Here is a 14521-nt window from a genome sequence, read left to right as displayed (position 1 = left end):
AATTCACAATGAGAATTACTCACGGATAAATATGTGAATGCATTGAAAATTCTTGAAAAGAAATAAGTATTTGTATTATAAATGTTCTATGTATGTTTGATTTATACACCCTGTTAAAAGCTTAGTTAAGCCTGTTAGATAATTTCTTCGGTAGAAATAATTGCTATTTCTTGCAACTATATTAATTCATGTGAGTAAACTTTTAATGGGTTTAACTAAATGGTTAACGTAACTTTTGACTAAGTTGATAATTTAATAATAGGTTAGTTTTGGAAATTCAATAATTAAATAATAAAGTCAGATTCATGAAACTTGGCAGTCGTGTGTCCAATTTTAATTCAAATATATTTCTGAAGTTTTGGTGGAATTGCTTGACAGGTTTGAGTAATTGCTATACAACAATGAAAGGTGCAGGGTAGGTAATTCAATCGGTTTATACCGACTGAAACGCTTTTACTTGTTAGATATTTAGAATGGTAGTTGACAATGAGAAATATCGAATGTATAGTTGGAGAACAAAAAAAAAATTCAATTTTTAGTATTTCCAAGACTCCACATACTTTTTGCTATATAAAATTTTAATGTACTCTCACCTGCGACACCTTATTTTACTTAATTAAGTTGCCACATTTAAAATATTTTTTTCTTTTAGTTTGTACACTCATGCCAAAGGTATGACACAAAAATACGTGTTCTAATATTATACAAGAACAGAGTAAAAAATGTTCTATTTTGCAAACCATTATTGATTTTGTTCGGTCGGAAATTACTTACTTTTTTACTTAAATACATATGTATAGTTTCCCCTCACATACTTAACTATACATTTTGAAGTTTCACACCGCATTTCCATGCAAATCGTATACTTACGAGTATATGACACTGAATACAATTTTTATAATTACATAACATTTATATGTTTGAATATACTGGAAATGTATAAAAAAATTTCATAGCTAATTTCATATATTTAAAAAGGCAAATTCCCAACTAGATATATATATATATATATTACTAGCTATATATACCACATAAATTGATTCGAAAAAAGAGCATAGAATATCAGAGGTGAATAAAAGCGTTAATAGTGACATTAAATATTTTTGATTTTCTCTACTTTGTCCTTTATTATCAGTAAAATTACATTGATTCCGTTGATGTTGAATATTGTTGTATTGTGTACTAGCTCCCACATAGACTATAAAAGTAAATGTAATGTCTTTTTAGTGACACATTATTTTTCATTCTTTTTTTACATTTCCAAGTTAAATAGCAGTAATAAAATTGAAAAAAAGGATGTACCTACACATATTTGATTTTTATAATCTAAATTCTAAGGAAAAAAATATATTCGTATATATATTTATAATTTTATAAAATTCACGTAATAAGCCAATTGATAAAAGTTTAATGAGAATTGTTTGAAGTAATCACTTGTCATATACATATAGATGTAACGCGTGCATTTGTAAAAACTAAATTTTATTACTGCAATAAGCGAATTTTTTCAAATTATATTGAAAAAATTTACTATAGAGTAAAAAAATAAAAGTAGAATACGTATATGTACATAATTTTATGTTTTTTGAAAAAAATGTTCACAGATAGCGTTCTATTTATTAGAATTTTAAATTAATTTTAAAAAAAATGTTAGTAAATCTAATATAATAAAAAAAGAATTCGGAGATTCAGTGAATTTATTAGGGTCAATATGATTAAAATGATAAGAAGTGATAAGAGAAAATTCTACAATAACATAGCAAGAGAAGCCCAAACAGCTGCAGAACAAAATAACGCCCGAGCACTCCACAGAAAAATAGATATTCTGTCAAACAAGAGCTATCGAAAGCAAAGACCGATAAAGAACAAGAATGGTAGTCTGCTCACATCAACCCAAGACCAGTTGAACAGATGGAAAGAACACTTCGCAGAAACCAACATACAAACCCAAGATATAGAACTCGAGAATATGGAGCCAAACATTAGAGAAGATACTACTATCAACAGAGGGGCACCAACCATCAGAGAAATAGTAGAGGCAATTAGGAAGCTAAAGACCAACAAAGCAGAAGGGTTCGATGGTATTCCAGCTGAGCTGTTTAAAGCAGGAGAGATCACGGCGGCTAATGCAATAAAGCCAATAATAGAAAAAATATGGCAAGACGAAGAAATCTCCAAGGAGTGGAAGATGGGAGTAATAATCAAATTACCCAAGAAGGGCGACTTATCAGAATGCCGAAATTGGAGAGGCATAACAGTGCTAAATAGTATAACAAAAATAATAGCCCTAATAATTCATGACAGAATTGTAGAGAAGCTAAACAAGAATATAAGAGAAGAACAGGCGGGCTTTCGACAGAATAGGAGCTGCACAGAACATACAAACACAGTAAGATTGATAGTCGAGCAGTCAGTAGAATGGAATAGCCCCCTGTATGCTGCCTTCGTCGACTTCGAGCGTGCCTTCGACACAATCAGGCGCAATGCTATCTGGGCTGCACTCAAGAGAAACAGAATCCCTGCAAAACTAATACAAGTCATTAAGGCGCTTTACGATGACGCCGAATCAGTGGTGTTACAAAATGGCAAGTTTAGTTCCCCCATCAAGACAACGGTAGGAGTCTGACAAGGATGCCCGCTGTCTCCGTTGTTGTTCATCACAGTGCTAGACCAATGTATGAGGGAGACAGCATCACTACGTAAGGGAATCAACTGGCAGCTTACACATAAGCTACAAAGCTTAGAATACGCCGATGACGTCGTGCTACTGGCTCACTCGGCCGAAGACATGCAGATGATCATAAATAAGTTGGCTGAAAAAGCAGAAAAAATCGGTCTCAAAATAAATACAACAAAAACCAAGCTCATGAGAATTAATGGCACGAGTCGAGCCCCCATCTGCATACAGGGTAGCCCCATTGAAGAAGTATCCGAGTTTGAATACCTGGGCAGCACAATAACAACGGATGGGGGAACTAATAAGGACATAGAGCACAGAATCACTAAGGCAAGATGCGCATTCGGCAGGTTGTGGGCAACCTGGAAGTCAACCCACATAGCACGCGGAACCAAGAGAAGAATATTCAACGCGTGTGTTAAATCGGTGCTGCTTTACGGAAGTGAGACATGGTTGGTGTCCAAAGCTAATGTACAGAAGATCCAGGTCTTTGTAAACAAATGCCTCAAAATTATATGTAAAATATTCTGGCCAAGAAGAATTATGAACCAAGAGCTGTGGCTGATGACGAAACAAGATCCAATAAATATACAAATAAGAAGAAGAAAATGGAAGTGGATTGGCCACATTCTAAGGCGCCCAACAACATCGGTTGCGCGTCAGGCTCTTGAGTGGAGTCCCCAAGGAAAAATAAATGTGGGGAGGCCAAAGGAGACCTGGAGAAGAAGTGTAAATAAGGAGCTAGAACAATCAGGCAAAACGTGGGCCGAAATAAAAAGATTGGCACAAAACCGAGAAAGTTGGAGAGGCTATGTTGAAGCCCTATGTTCCCAAGGGGAATAACAAGGAAACAAAAAAAAAAAAAAAATATGATTAAATAATTCGGCTAACTGGCAAACAATGAAGAAATTGCGGCAACACTGTCGTATTTCTATTTTTAAATTTCCTATTGATAACTAATATAGTTACAATATGCTTATACTTTAAAATATACTTACTGTGGATGTTTTAAAAAAAAAAAGTTCTTTAAAATTTTTCAGTGTAGTGTTTTTCTCTCTTTAATTTGATCACACCTTGGAATTGTTCGAATTGAAGGAAATTTTTTTGGATTACGGATCTGAATATGAAGGATTCTAATACTGTGATTTCTCAATTTTGTAAACTTTATATAGACTTTTGCTTTAATTCGATAAATTTGCACTTGTAGTATGTGCTTTAAAAGGTGGCATAGTATGATTAGAATTCAAAATGTATTGAAGTTTTATTGAAAAACTTTACAAAATTTTAGAAATACATAATTTTGTATAAAAACATTTCAAAATATCTATACAGCAACGAACACTATTTTTAAAGTCGCAATACCATGGATAACCCATGGTCACCCAGAATGAACTTCAAATACTGTATTACTCAAAATTTAAGAAAATTATGAACAATTCACTTCAGATTTTAGATCTTTAAGGTTAAGGTCAAGTTTAAGACCTTATATACATACAAACTAATACACATATGTAGGAATGAAATAAATTTTATTTCAATATTTTCATATTCATAATATTTGAAAGTAAAACGGTATATAGCTACGTACGTAATAAAAAAGTCGTAACTTATAAAATATACGATTTTACCATAAAATTTACAGAAATAATACTTAAGTATATACATATACATGAACATATTATGTGCAGATATAAAATTTACATTATAGTATTAAGATGTACATACTCGTAAATTTATGAAATTTATAATAAATTCATATTTACGTATTTATTCATTCATTCATGTATAATATTACACCATACACTATAGCGCAATATGAATTTACACATTATATGTTTAAATTAATGTAAACGAATATTTTGTTAATATTTCGAGGCTATAATAATTTCCCGCAATAATTTTTTCGAAATAACAACGGCGATTGGTTTGAAAAAAAAAGTTTTTTGTTTTTATGTACATAAAAATATAAGCTCATAAAATATGGATTATACGTGGTTTAGTTTTACACTGTACTCATATACACACACACATTATATAGCTTACTATATTATGATTAAATAACAATTTAATACTAGCGGTAATATTGGTTGATTTAAGAATTTCACACATACTAATACGAATAATATTAAATTATTATAACAGTTTAGAAAAAAAAAATATTTATTATGCAATTTTTTGTATCCTGAAAAGTTTATTATTATTCTTATTATCCTTATTATTCCAATTTTTTTGCCATTATAGTCCATTAGCAACTTGGAATTATAGAGAGGAGTTTCATTTTAAATTTGATTAATTCGAACATTCTTATTGAAATACTAAATTAAATAAAAAAGCATGAAACATTTATGTTACATTACGTTACATGATTTCAATAGTACGTAATATCGATTTTAACTTTTATTCAATTCAATTAGATCGAAGTTGTTTTTCTATTACTTTTACATTTTATACTTTTTAAAATGAAAATTTTCTATCGTACTTTTAACACAAAAAAAAAATTTATGAAAAATTCATTTAGTAAAACTATTCCTGAACTAAATGATTTTCTATAAGAAAAAACTAATTTTCTTTCTACAAAAAAATTTCATTTTAACAACTTACAAAATTACTTAAATGGTGTAAGAAATTTAGTTATAGTAAATATCAAAAAGTTACTATAAAACAACTACAAAAAACGAGAAAAAATTCAATTCACTTAAAAAGTTGAACTTTTTTTCAATATTCTTTTTCCCATTGCTTTTTATTTATTACGTAACTTGGACACACGAAGCAAAAACTTAACAAACAAACAAAATTTATTTATCTGAAATGATGATTGAATTAACTCTTTCAGAAACAATTAGTGAAAATAGAAAACAAAAAATTATGAAATTAGAAAAGGACAAAACGAAAAGTAATAAAAGTAAACAAGAATAAAAAAAAAAAATGGGAAAATTAAAAGAAAAGAAGTGAAAAGCAAGAGAAAATGAAAAAACTTTTTCCATTGTTATTTTTAATGCTTATTACAGAGGGCATGACTTTTTCAAAAAGTTATTGAAATTTTCTATTTCTGTATTAATAGTTTTAATTATTGTAAAAAGGACATTCTCCTATTGTTTCAATATATGTGGGTGATTCTGTAAAAATTGCCATAAAAATTTTTGAATTTTCTAAAGAATGGCAAGAAATTCGTAAAGGTATTTTTGTTTTAATTTATAATTTATTAATTATAATTTATAATTTTTAATTTATAATGAAAAGATTTGTAAATTCGACATCATGACTTCAATTTTCAGTTAAAGTACAAAGAAAAAGTTATTAATTAAAATTTTTAAATTTATTTTTTGTATAATAACTTCTCTAGAATTTTAAATTTAAAAGGTTTTCATGCAATTTTTAAAAATTCACTATTTTGATGAACGCTTGAAGAAAAAGTTTAAAATTAGATGGCTATTTTAATCTTTAAGAATTAAATTATAAAATTTTACTTGTTGGCATTAATTTTTTTTAATAATAATTAAAATTTGTTAAGAATCACCTATAATGGACATGTGAATGTTTGTATACACATAAATATGTATGTCCTGCTCATAATAATGGCTTTTGTTTCTAATATATTTAAATACTTTTTATGTATCATGTATATTAAATGAAAACTTTGTAGAGAACTTTAGCACATTATTGTTATATGAACTGATAATATATTTATATACATATGTACTTATGTACATTTTAATATTTTTATTTTTCTTCATATTGAAAATGATTATCACTTTTATTAATGAAAATTAAAAAGTTCAATTGAAAGACATCTCTTTTGTATTTAAAAAAAAAAACAATACTAATAATAAATATTTTAATGGGTTATAATACTACATGATAATCAAACAGATAATGAGAAAATATATATCAGTTTGGATTATACGAGCAAATTATCCTATATGATCATTAAGAACACTTACTATCATTTTATTCAGTACTAAATTTATTAACACTATAATATTTTTTACAGTCAACAGTACAGAAGAGCAAAATTAAATGAAAAACCATGACTTTACATTTTGTAAAAATTTTTGAAACAATTTCATTCTTTATTATTATATTACGTAATTAAATATCTTAAAGTTAAATAAAAATTGAAATTTTATAGAATCTAAAAATCCAATATGATTTAATTCAATAAGATATAGATAGATGTATAAATTAAGAAAACTCATATTGATTTAATGAGGTAAACTTCGGTAAAATTAAAAAAAACTATGGTTAGAACCTGTATTCAGGACGCCATATTATGTAGATTGTGGTTATCCTTATGTTGTCCTTGAATTTTGGTTTGAATTTTGAATGTTATACAAATTATTTTTTAAATCATTGCTATATGGCATTAAAGCGTATTATACTCTTATAGCGAAAATTATTATTGTCGTCAAATATAATCGGATATTCATTTATTGAATTCATTTATTGAATATCTTGTTGTAGTTAATATTTTAACATTATCTTATAAAATTACCTACGAGTTGTACTATATTTTGTCACATATTTGTATTAATGAATAACTTTGATTTTTGATAATAAAAATTATAATTATAGACGAATATGTTTAATTTAATAAACTGCCTTAATACTAAATTAGTCAAAATTCTATGATGAACTAGAGGTTATTTTGTTACATAAATTGTTTTTTTATTTTTTAAATTCAACTAAATTTTTTCATCAATATTTCTCAAAAAATCATTGCGCTTAATTATAACTACTTAGGAGTTTTTAGAAACTATACGCAAAATTATCTTATTCTGTATATACGTACATACATATGAATTTCTACATTATGATTTATATAAACATATAAATATACCGTATATTGTAAGGATAATTGTAAATTAAAATTACATGTTGATTCAAAATAAGTTCTTTTATTCCACAGAAAATGTTTAATATTGAAATTACAAATTGAGTACTCCCTCAATAATTAATTAATTGATTTCATTTTTATTTTCGAGCACATGTTTTTTCATAATTATTGATATTCATAATTATATTCATAACCATATTGATAAATTTGTAAAATAAATATTGTTGCTAATATTAATTGTATATTTTGTTCTTGAAATAATTAATTTAGTATTTATATTTAAATTTTATGTTGATTATTTCACATATGAATAATAATTATAATTTTTAGCGCCATATTAAGTATATTATGTACTATTGTACTGCATATAGTTATGATAAATTTTATATAACAGATGTATGTACGAGTAACGTGTTTTATAAATTAATTTAATGTTTAAGTTTTATATTTGTATTGAGTAGAATTAATATATTTTCAGTATAAATACTCATTTTGAAAATTTTGCAATTGTAGTTATGGGAGGTGGAAATGTAAGTGTTTGGGATTGTTAATCATAATCAAGCGAATGAAATTATGCCAATAAATAAGAGAATTGTGCTAATTCAGTAGGACATATACTCGAAAGAAATTTGAAAATCAACAAAAAATTTAAGTAAAATTTTATTTAAATCAGTGTTTCTAAATAAAATTTGAAATTTAATTTAACGCATTAGCTGCCAAATACGAGTTATCTCGTAGTTGGAATTCGTATCAAAACTGCCAACTACGAGATAACTCGTAGTAAGAACTGTGCAACTATATGAAACTTAATTTCTGAAAAACCAGCTCTTTGCGTGAATAATTGTTTCAAAATTTATCATCACAAGTAATTTACTATATTTAATACTTAAAAAAAAATGAATTTTGTTTTGTTATGGTTTATTTTATTGAAATAAAGTTGAATTTCGAATATTAAATTTAGACTTTTTCTTTTTTATTTTGAAATCAAATAAAAAACTAAGTACGAGCTATCTCGTATTTGGCATATTCAAATAAAATTGTCTAAAGTAGGCCAAAGTACGAGATATCTCGTATTACCTAAAGATACCTAAAAACACCTTACAATAGTTTTGGGAAGCCTCATGAGTGTTTTTATGCAATATTATTGCATTATTTATCTTGTAAAATAAAAATTTTGAATTGGCACCAGGAGTTAAATATTCCAAAACTCTCTTGGCAGCGAATGCGTTAAATAGTATGGGAAATTGCTAGATAATTTAAAAAAAATCTATATACTTAGTGCCATATATTTATATTATCTTAAATATATTTCAAGAAAACAACCCAGAGGGAGGAAAAAATTCTTTAATTTTTAAACACTTAATTCATTGAAAAACTTTTTTTATATTATAACCACCCACTAATAGTAATTTTCACTTAATATTATCAACGTTAATTAATTACTAATTATTATATGATTTTCAATACTTACAATTAACAAGTTGATTTAAAAATTTTTAACATCTTTATGACGTATTTAAAAGCCTTTTAACATTTTATTTAATAAAATTATGAAACATGTGTTAAAAGTCTAGACTTTTATGAAATTGATTTTAAAAATAAATTGAAGGGAAAATTTTCCATACAAATTTTTTTCTAATTAGTAATTATGTACCTTTAAAAGTTTTTTTTTTTTTGCTCGAGAAAATAGTAAAATAGCAAAGATGAAAACATTAACAAAATTTGCCATCAATTGTCAAAACTTTTAGTATTTTTGTTCAAAACAATATGACCCAAAATGTCTGCTTACGTAGCCGTCGTTGGGGGCCAATTTACGAGTCTATATTATATAATCTCAAAACTTCAACTTTACACCATATTTTAATGAATCGATTTATAAAACTTTTGATTTACTTATAAAACTTTAAAGTAGCTTATTGTAATCGGCTCTTTAAAAACTCTAGCGGATTGATCTCTTAACAAATTAAAAATTTCTTTTATAATTTTTGTTTTTCACCTAAAAGTAGGCTATCTTTTTTTAAATTTTTAAAGTTTTTTGGAATCCCAAATTTATTAATAATCAGTTTGTCATATGTAAGAGTCTCTTATTCCAAATTTAACAACACCAATATTATTCTGTAAGATTTATTTAACCTTCTAATGTAAAATTAAATTTCAAAAAATTTTAATAGAAGATTTATTAACTTTTCATATATAAGATAATTATCACATTCATTTTTTTAAATTTTTTCCATTGAAATCACTTAATTATAGAAAATTGGATCATTGTAAAAAAAAAGAAAATTGCCGGCAGCTACTGAAAGCAATTAGAAAAGTTTTTTTTTCAATTTTCAATAAATTTTCAATTTTTTTTTGTATATATGCAAAGTTTTTATACCTTCTAGCTTTTCTCCTTTCCTTCTACTTTTCTCTTGCATCAAAATTAAAAAATTAATTCAGGACATGTTTATTTTTAATTATTGGAATACTGCGGTAGCGTGTAAATATTTTTTTAGTTTTTATAGTAAAGTAGAAAATTTTTTTTTTGAATTATTTTTACATTGGAAATAAATCAGATTTTAACAAAATGTATATAGATGCTGAATGAAAACTGCCATATGTGATGAATATTATTTAAGTTGGTCGGTAAATACGTAAGTGAATTAAAATTAATTTGCATTCCAAACTTGTAACTATAATAAATTTTGTTTATTTGAATTTTTGAATTGAATAAAAATGATTTAATAATCAAAACTTCAATTTATACATTTGTTATTTCAATTTTGTATAAATATAAAAATTGTGTCGAAAATTATAAAATTTTAAATTTCTGTTTTAACAATTTTGAACAGGTTTTTTAAAAAATAAAATCAAGTGCCCATGCTTGAATAAAATAATATTTTTTCGATTTTTATAGACTTGAAAATTTTCCTAATTCTTTTGGTCCATGTCTTGCGTTCATATTAATAATAAAACTGAAGAAGTTTATTTTTCAAAAAGAGTTCTGGATGTAAAAGGTTTTGGTTCTTGTATTCACGTTTTCAACAAATTTCTCATTGAAATTTAATGCTTTCGTATACGACAAGTTTTAATAAAAATCTATAAATTTTTAAGCTATTGCAACTTGCAGTCTATTTTTTTATCCTATTTTATTATAAGGGATGTTTGGTGTTTTAATAGAGTCGAATAGTACAAATGAAATTTTTCTTAATCGTCATTTTGTTAAAAATAAAACATTAATAATATTTTTAGGTAGCACCAAATTGTACTTTATTACTTGTTAAACAGATTGCTTTTATTTGCTCTGCTACATATGTAACCTAAAAACTATTATTGTTACTTATTTTTTCTGAATATTAAATAAATAAAATTGTAAATAAATTTTTAAATTTTCTAGAGGAAAAAGAAAAAACTAATAAAATTATCTAATAATATACAAATAAAATTTTCCGAAAAACCACAATTCAAAATTGCAAGAGACGTGATTTGAAACATTTAAATATTTATTTATGTGGTCTTTCTGGCTAACTCTATATGTAATATTAATGGTTCCATATAGCAAAATCATGATCATTTTAATATTGACTGTGAATTTTTTGATTTTCGTTACTTTTATAGTTCGTAAACAATACTATATTTTGTAGCCATTTTGTAGATTTTAGTATTTTTTAATTTCATAAATAATCACATCGTAAAAAATTTACATACGCATATTATACTAAAAATCTATAAATATATATATATATATATATATATATTTACTACTAATATATATATTAGCTGTTTTTAGGATATTATTGAGCAATAAAATTATCAGCCGCCCAAGTTCCACAATCGATGCACAAGTATAACATGAGCTTTTATTTGCTTTAAGAATTTTATATTTTAGTAGGATTTTCTGTTATTGTTTTCTGTTCATTCATAAAATTATTAAGATATATGTAAGTAGATACTGTGAAAATTTTAAATACAACACATGCATAAAGTATTTATTCGTTTTTCTTCTTGAAAATTCAATTTTGGAACTTTTGAATATTTTCATATGTATATAAAGGTACTTTAATTTACATTGTGATTTTACTTTTTTCTTATTTTGAACAACTGAACTAGCAAGTTTCGAATGAAGTTGCTTTTAAAATACTTTTCATATATAGTTACATATATTTTGCAGATTTAGCCAAAAGTTATTTTAATTTTCGGGATTTCGTTCTACAATGAATTTCGTATACCTCTTTGCAATGACAGTAAAGGTTAATTTTTTTTTATGTATTTAAAAAATTCTGTGTAGTTTTATATACTTATATATTTTTTTTAATTATTTATGAAAATGACTGCTTTTCAATAATTACCTAGATTGCTTCGAATGAATTTCATCAAAAGAATGTGATTACATTAAATAAGTAAAAAATTCTACTAAAAATTTTTTTCTCGTCAACTCTAAATAGTTTAAATAAAAAATTCGTGTTCATATTCTATTTACAATTTTATAGAATATAAATATCCGGCTTCGAACATGATTTAATGTACCTATAATTCAAAGGGGTTCAAGATTTATCATAAAAACTATATCTAAAAATCTAATAGATTTGGTGATGAATCACGTAATTAAAACAATTTCAGCTGCTTAATTTAAAATATTAAACATGCTTATTTAAATTCGGAAATTTTAAGCAATTCGGGCTGCAGCTGTACATTTGGGAATAGGTTTGTTTGTATTGCAATTAATTTTCTAAAATTTCGATCTACGAGTATTTAAAAAACATTATAATATTTTAAATCGTACATACAAAAAATTTTTTGAAATTTTTGACTTTAATCAATTCTCTTTAATACTACAAACTTTTTAGTATATTTGAAAATGAATAATTGAATTTAAGATTGCATCTCAAGCCTTCAATCCGTTTATTCTATACAATTATGACTTTATTAAGACAAATTTTTCTAAGATGATTATTTATATATGTATGTATGTATACGATGCGAATTATGACTATATGCAAATATGCGTATGTACATTTATAATGTACTAGTTTGTAAGAATATTGAATAAAATTACTTAATTACGTTATAATTACAATTAAATGATTAAGTAATTAATGTTTTTTTCATATAACCATACATATATAATATATGTATGTATGTATATAAATGTATATAATATTTACGCAAATTTAAAATATTCAAATGAGAAAAATGTAAATGTAATGTCAATTAAAAATGTCATGTTACTATAATGTTATGCAAATTATTTGTTGTTATTATTTAAAATTCAAATCTAAAATCTGGAACGACGACACAACTATAATCGTACAAATAAATTACTTTTAAAAATAAATTAAATTGTAAATAAAAATTCAAATATGCCAATAAAATTAAATTAGAATTTTAAAATGATAACATAAAATTTTTAATAAAATAAAAAAATCATTAATTTAAAGGTGACATTTTTTTGTTTGATTTTTTAATTTAATAGAAAAATGTGAAGAAAACATCAATAAGTAGCCATTCTGAAAACTTGTAAAATTAAAGTTGTCGCTTTAATTTAGAGAAAAAAACAAAAATATTTGGTCAATCGAAAAAAATCGAGGAAATTTTATTAACTTACTATAATTTCTGATTTTTTTAGATTATTGTATGTAATTAATTTGTTATTTATGTATTGTGTAAAACAAGCATTAATAACATGTGTAAAAATTTGACTTTTGAAATAAATTCTTGGACAATAAGTTAAACACTTCATATTAAATTAGGCAGATTGAAAATTGGTACTTCAGTTAGAATTGCATTCTTTCAGATTTTTTAGCGATTTAAATAGTTTAATACGGGAAATTTTTTGTACTAAATGATTTGGATCATATACATTGTGTAGTCTATTGAATTTCGGATAAAAATTGTAGAATATTTGAAATTAATTTAATATAATAATTGAATGGACATTATAGTTAATTCAATTTGTCTCACATAAGCCTGCAATATGGAGTTTATTAAATCACATAATATAGCTTAATTCACAACATAGTAAATCACATATTTTCTATAAACAATGTACTAAAAAAATAACAACAGCCACTTATTACTCTGATATGTAAATAATTTACATAATATTAAAATACTTAATTGTAAAAACAAATAACATTTGCGTTCTTAAGTTATAGCTCTATAGTTGTTGATGGGATTATATTGATTGTGCAAGAATGTTGAACTTGTTGTGCATATGTGCTTGAATAATTAAATATGCATTCCGAAAATAGTAAATTTCGTATTTGACTTAATAAATCAAAACAATTTTACACCAATTATATTTTATTTGAAAAAAAAAAAAACTTAAAAAAATCCACTTATGTAGAAAACATGGCAAATTCCAAAAATAAATTTTAATTTGATTTAAAACATTTTAAATAATAATTAAATTAACCATATTTATTTTTGAATTTTGCATAAATAACTTCTATTAATAAAATCTTCATTAAAATTTAAGAGAATCAACTAACTATAGCCAATTACAAAATAGCAAAATATAAAAAAAAAGTTTTCAAATTTCGTTCTATTAAATGATTTTTGTTGTTTAGCTGTCATTGAAAATTTTTATTAATATAATCAAAGTTTATTAGGCCAAAAGTAATTTGATTTTTTCTCCAATTTTTTATTAGCTAAGAAAATTTTTTTCTTATACTCGTAATATTTATAAGCAATTTTTAAATGTGCTACATTTACATTTAACATCAATTTTATATTAATAATAATTCAATCATGTTTAGAAATTTTTGTATATTATAAGATTAAAACAAAAAATTGTTTTTAAATTTAGGTTGCATTAGAAAAATAAAAATTAATGTAATACAAAACAGCAATAGCAAATAATTTTTTTTTTTTTTCGCAAATATAAGGTGCTTACATTCATTATATTTATTGTATGCTATTTTTGAAATCGTTATACAATTTACTTTTTATAAACGCATTTAAGCATATCAGAAAAATCGAAAAATAATTAAAAATCAACGAAAAACTGTTTAAATACCGTGCCTAATTAG

Source organism: Condylostylus longicornis, unplaced genomic scaffold, assembly GCF_029603195.1.
Source record: "Condylostylus longicornis isolate FDR11 unplaced genomic scaffold, ASM2960319v2 ptg000110l, whole genome shotgun sequence".
Lineage (NCBI taxonomy): Eukaryota > Metazoa > Arthropoda > Insecta > Diptera > Dolichopodidae > Condylostylus > Condylostylus longicornis.
The sequence above is the reverse complement of the archived record's forward strand: the minus strand, read 5'-3'. Positions refer to the sequence as shown.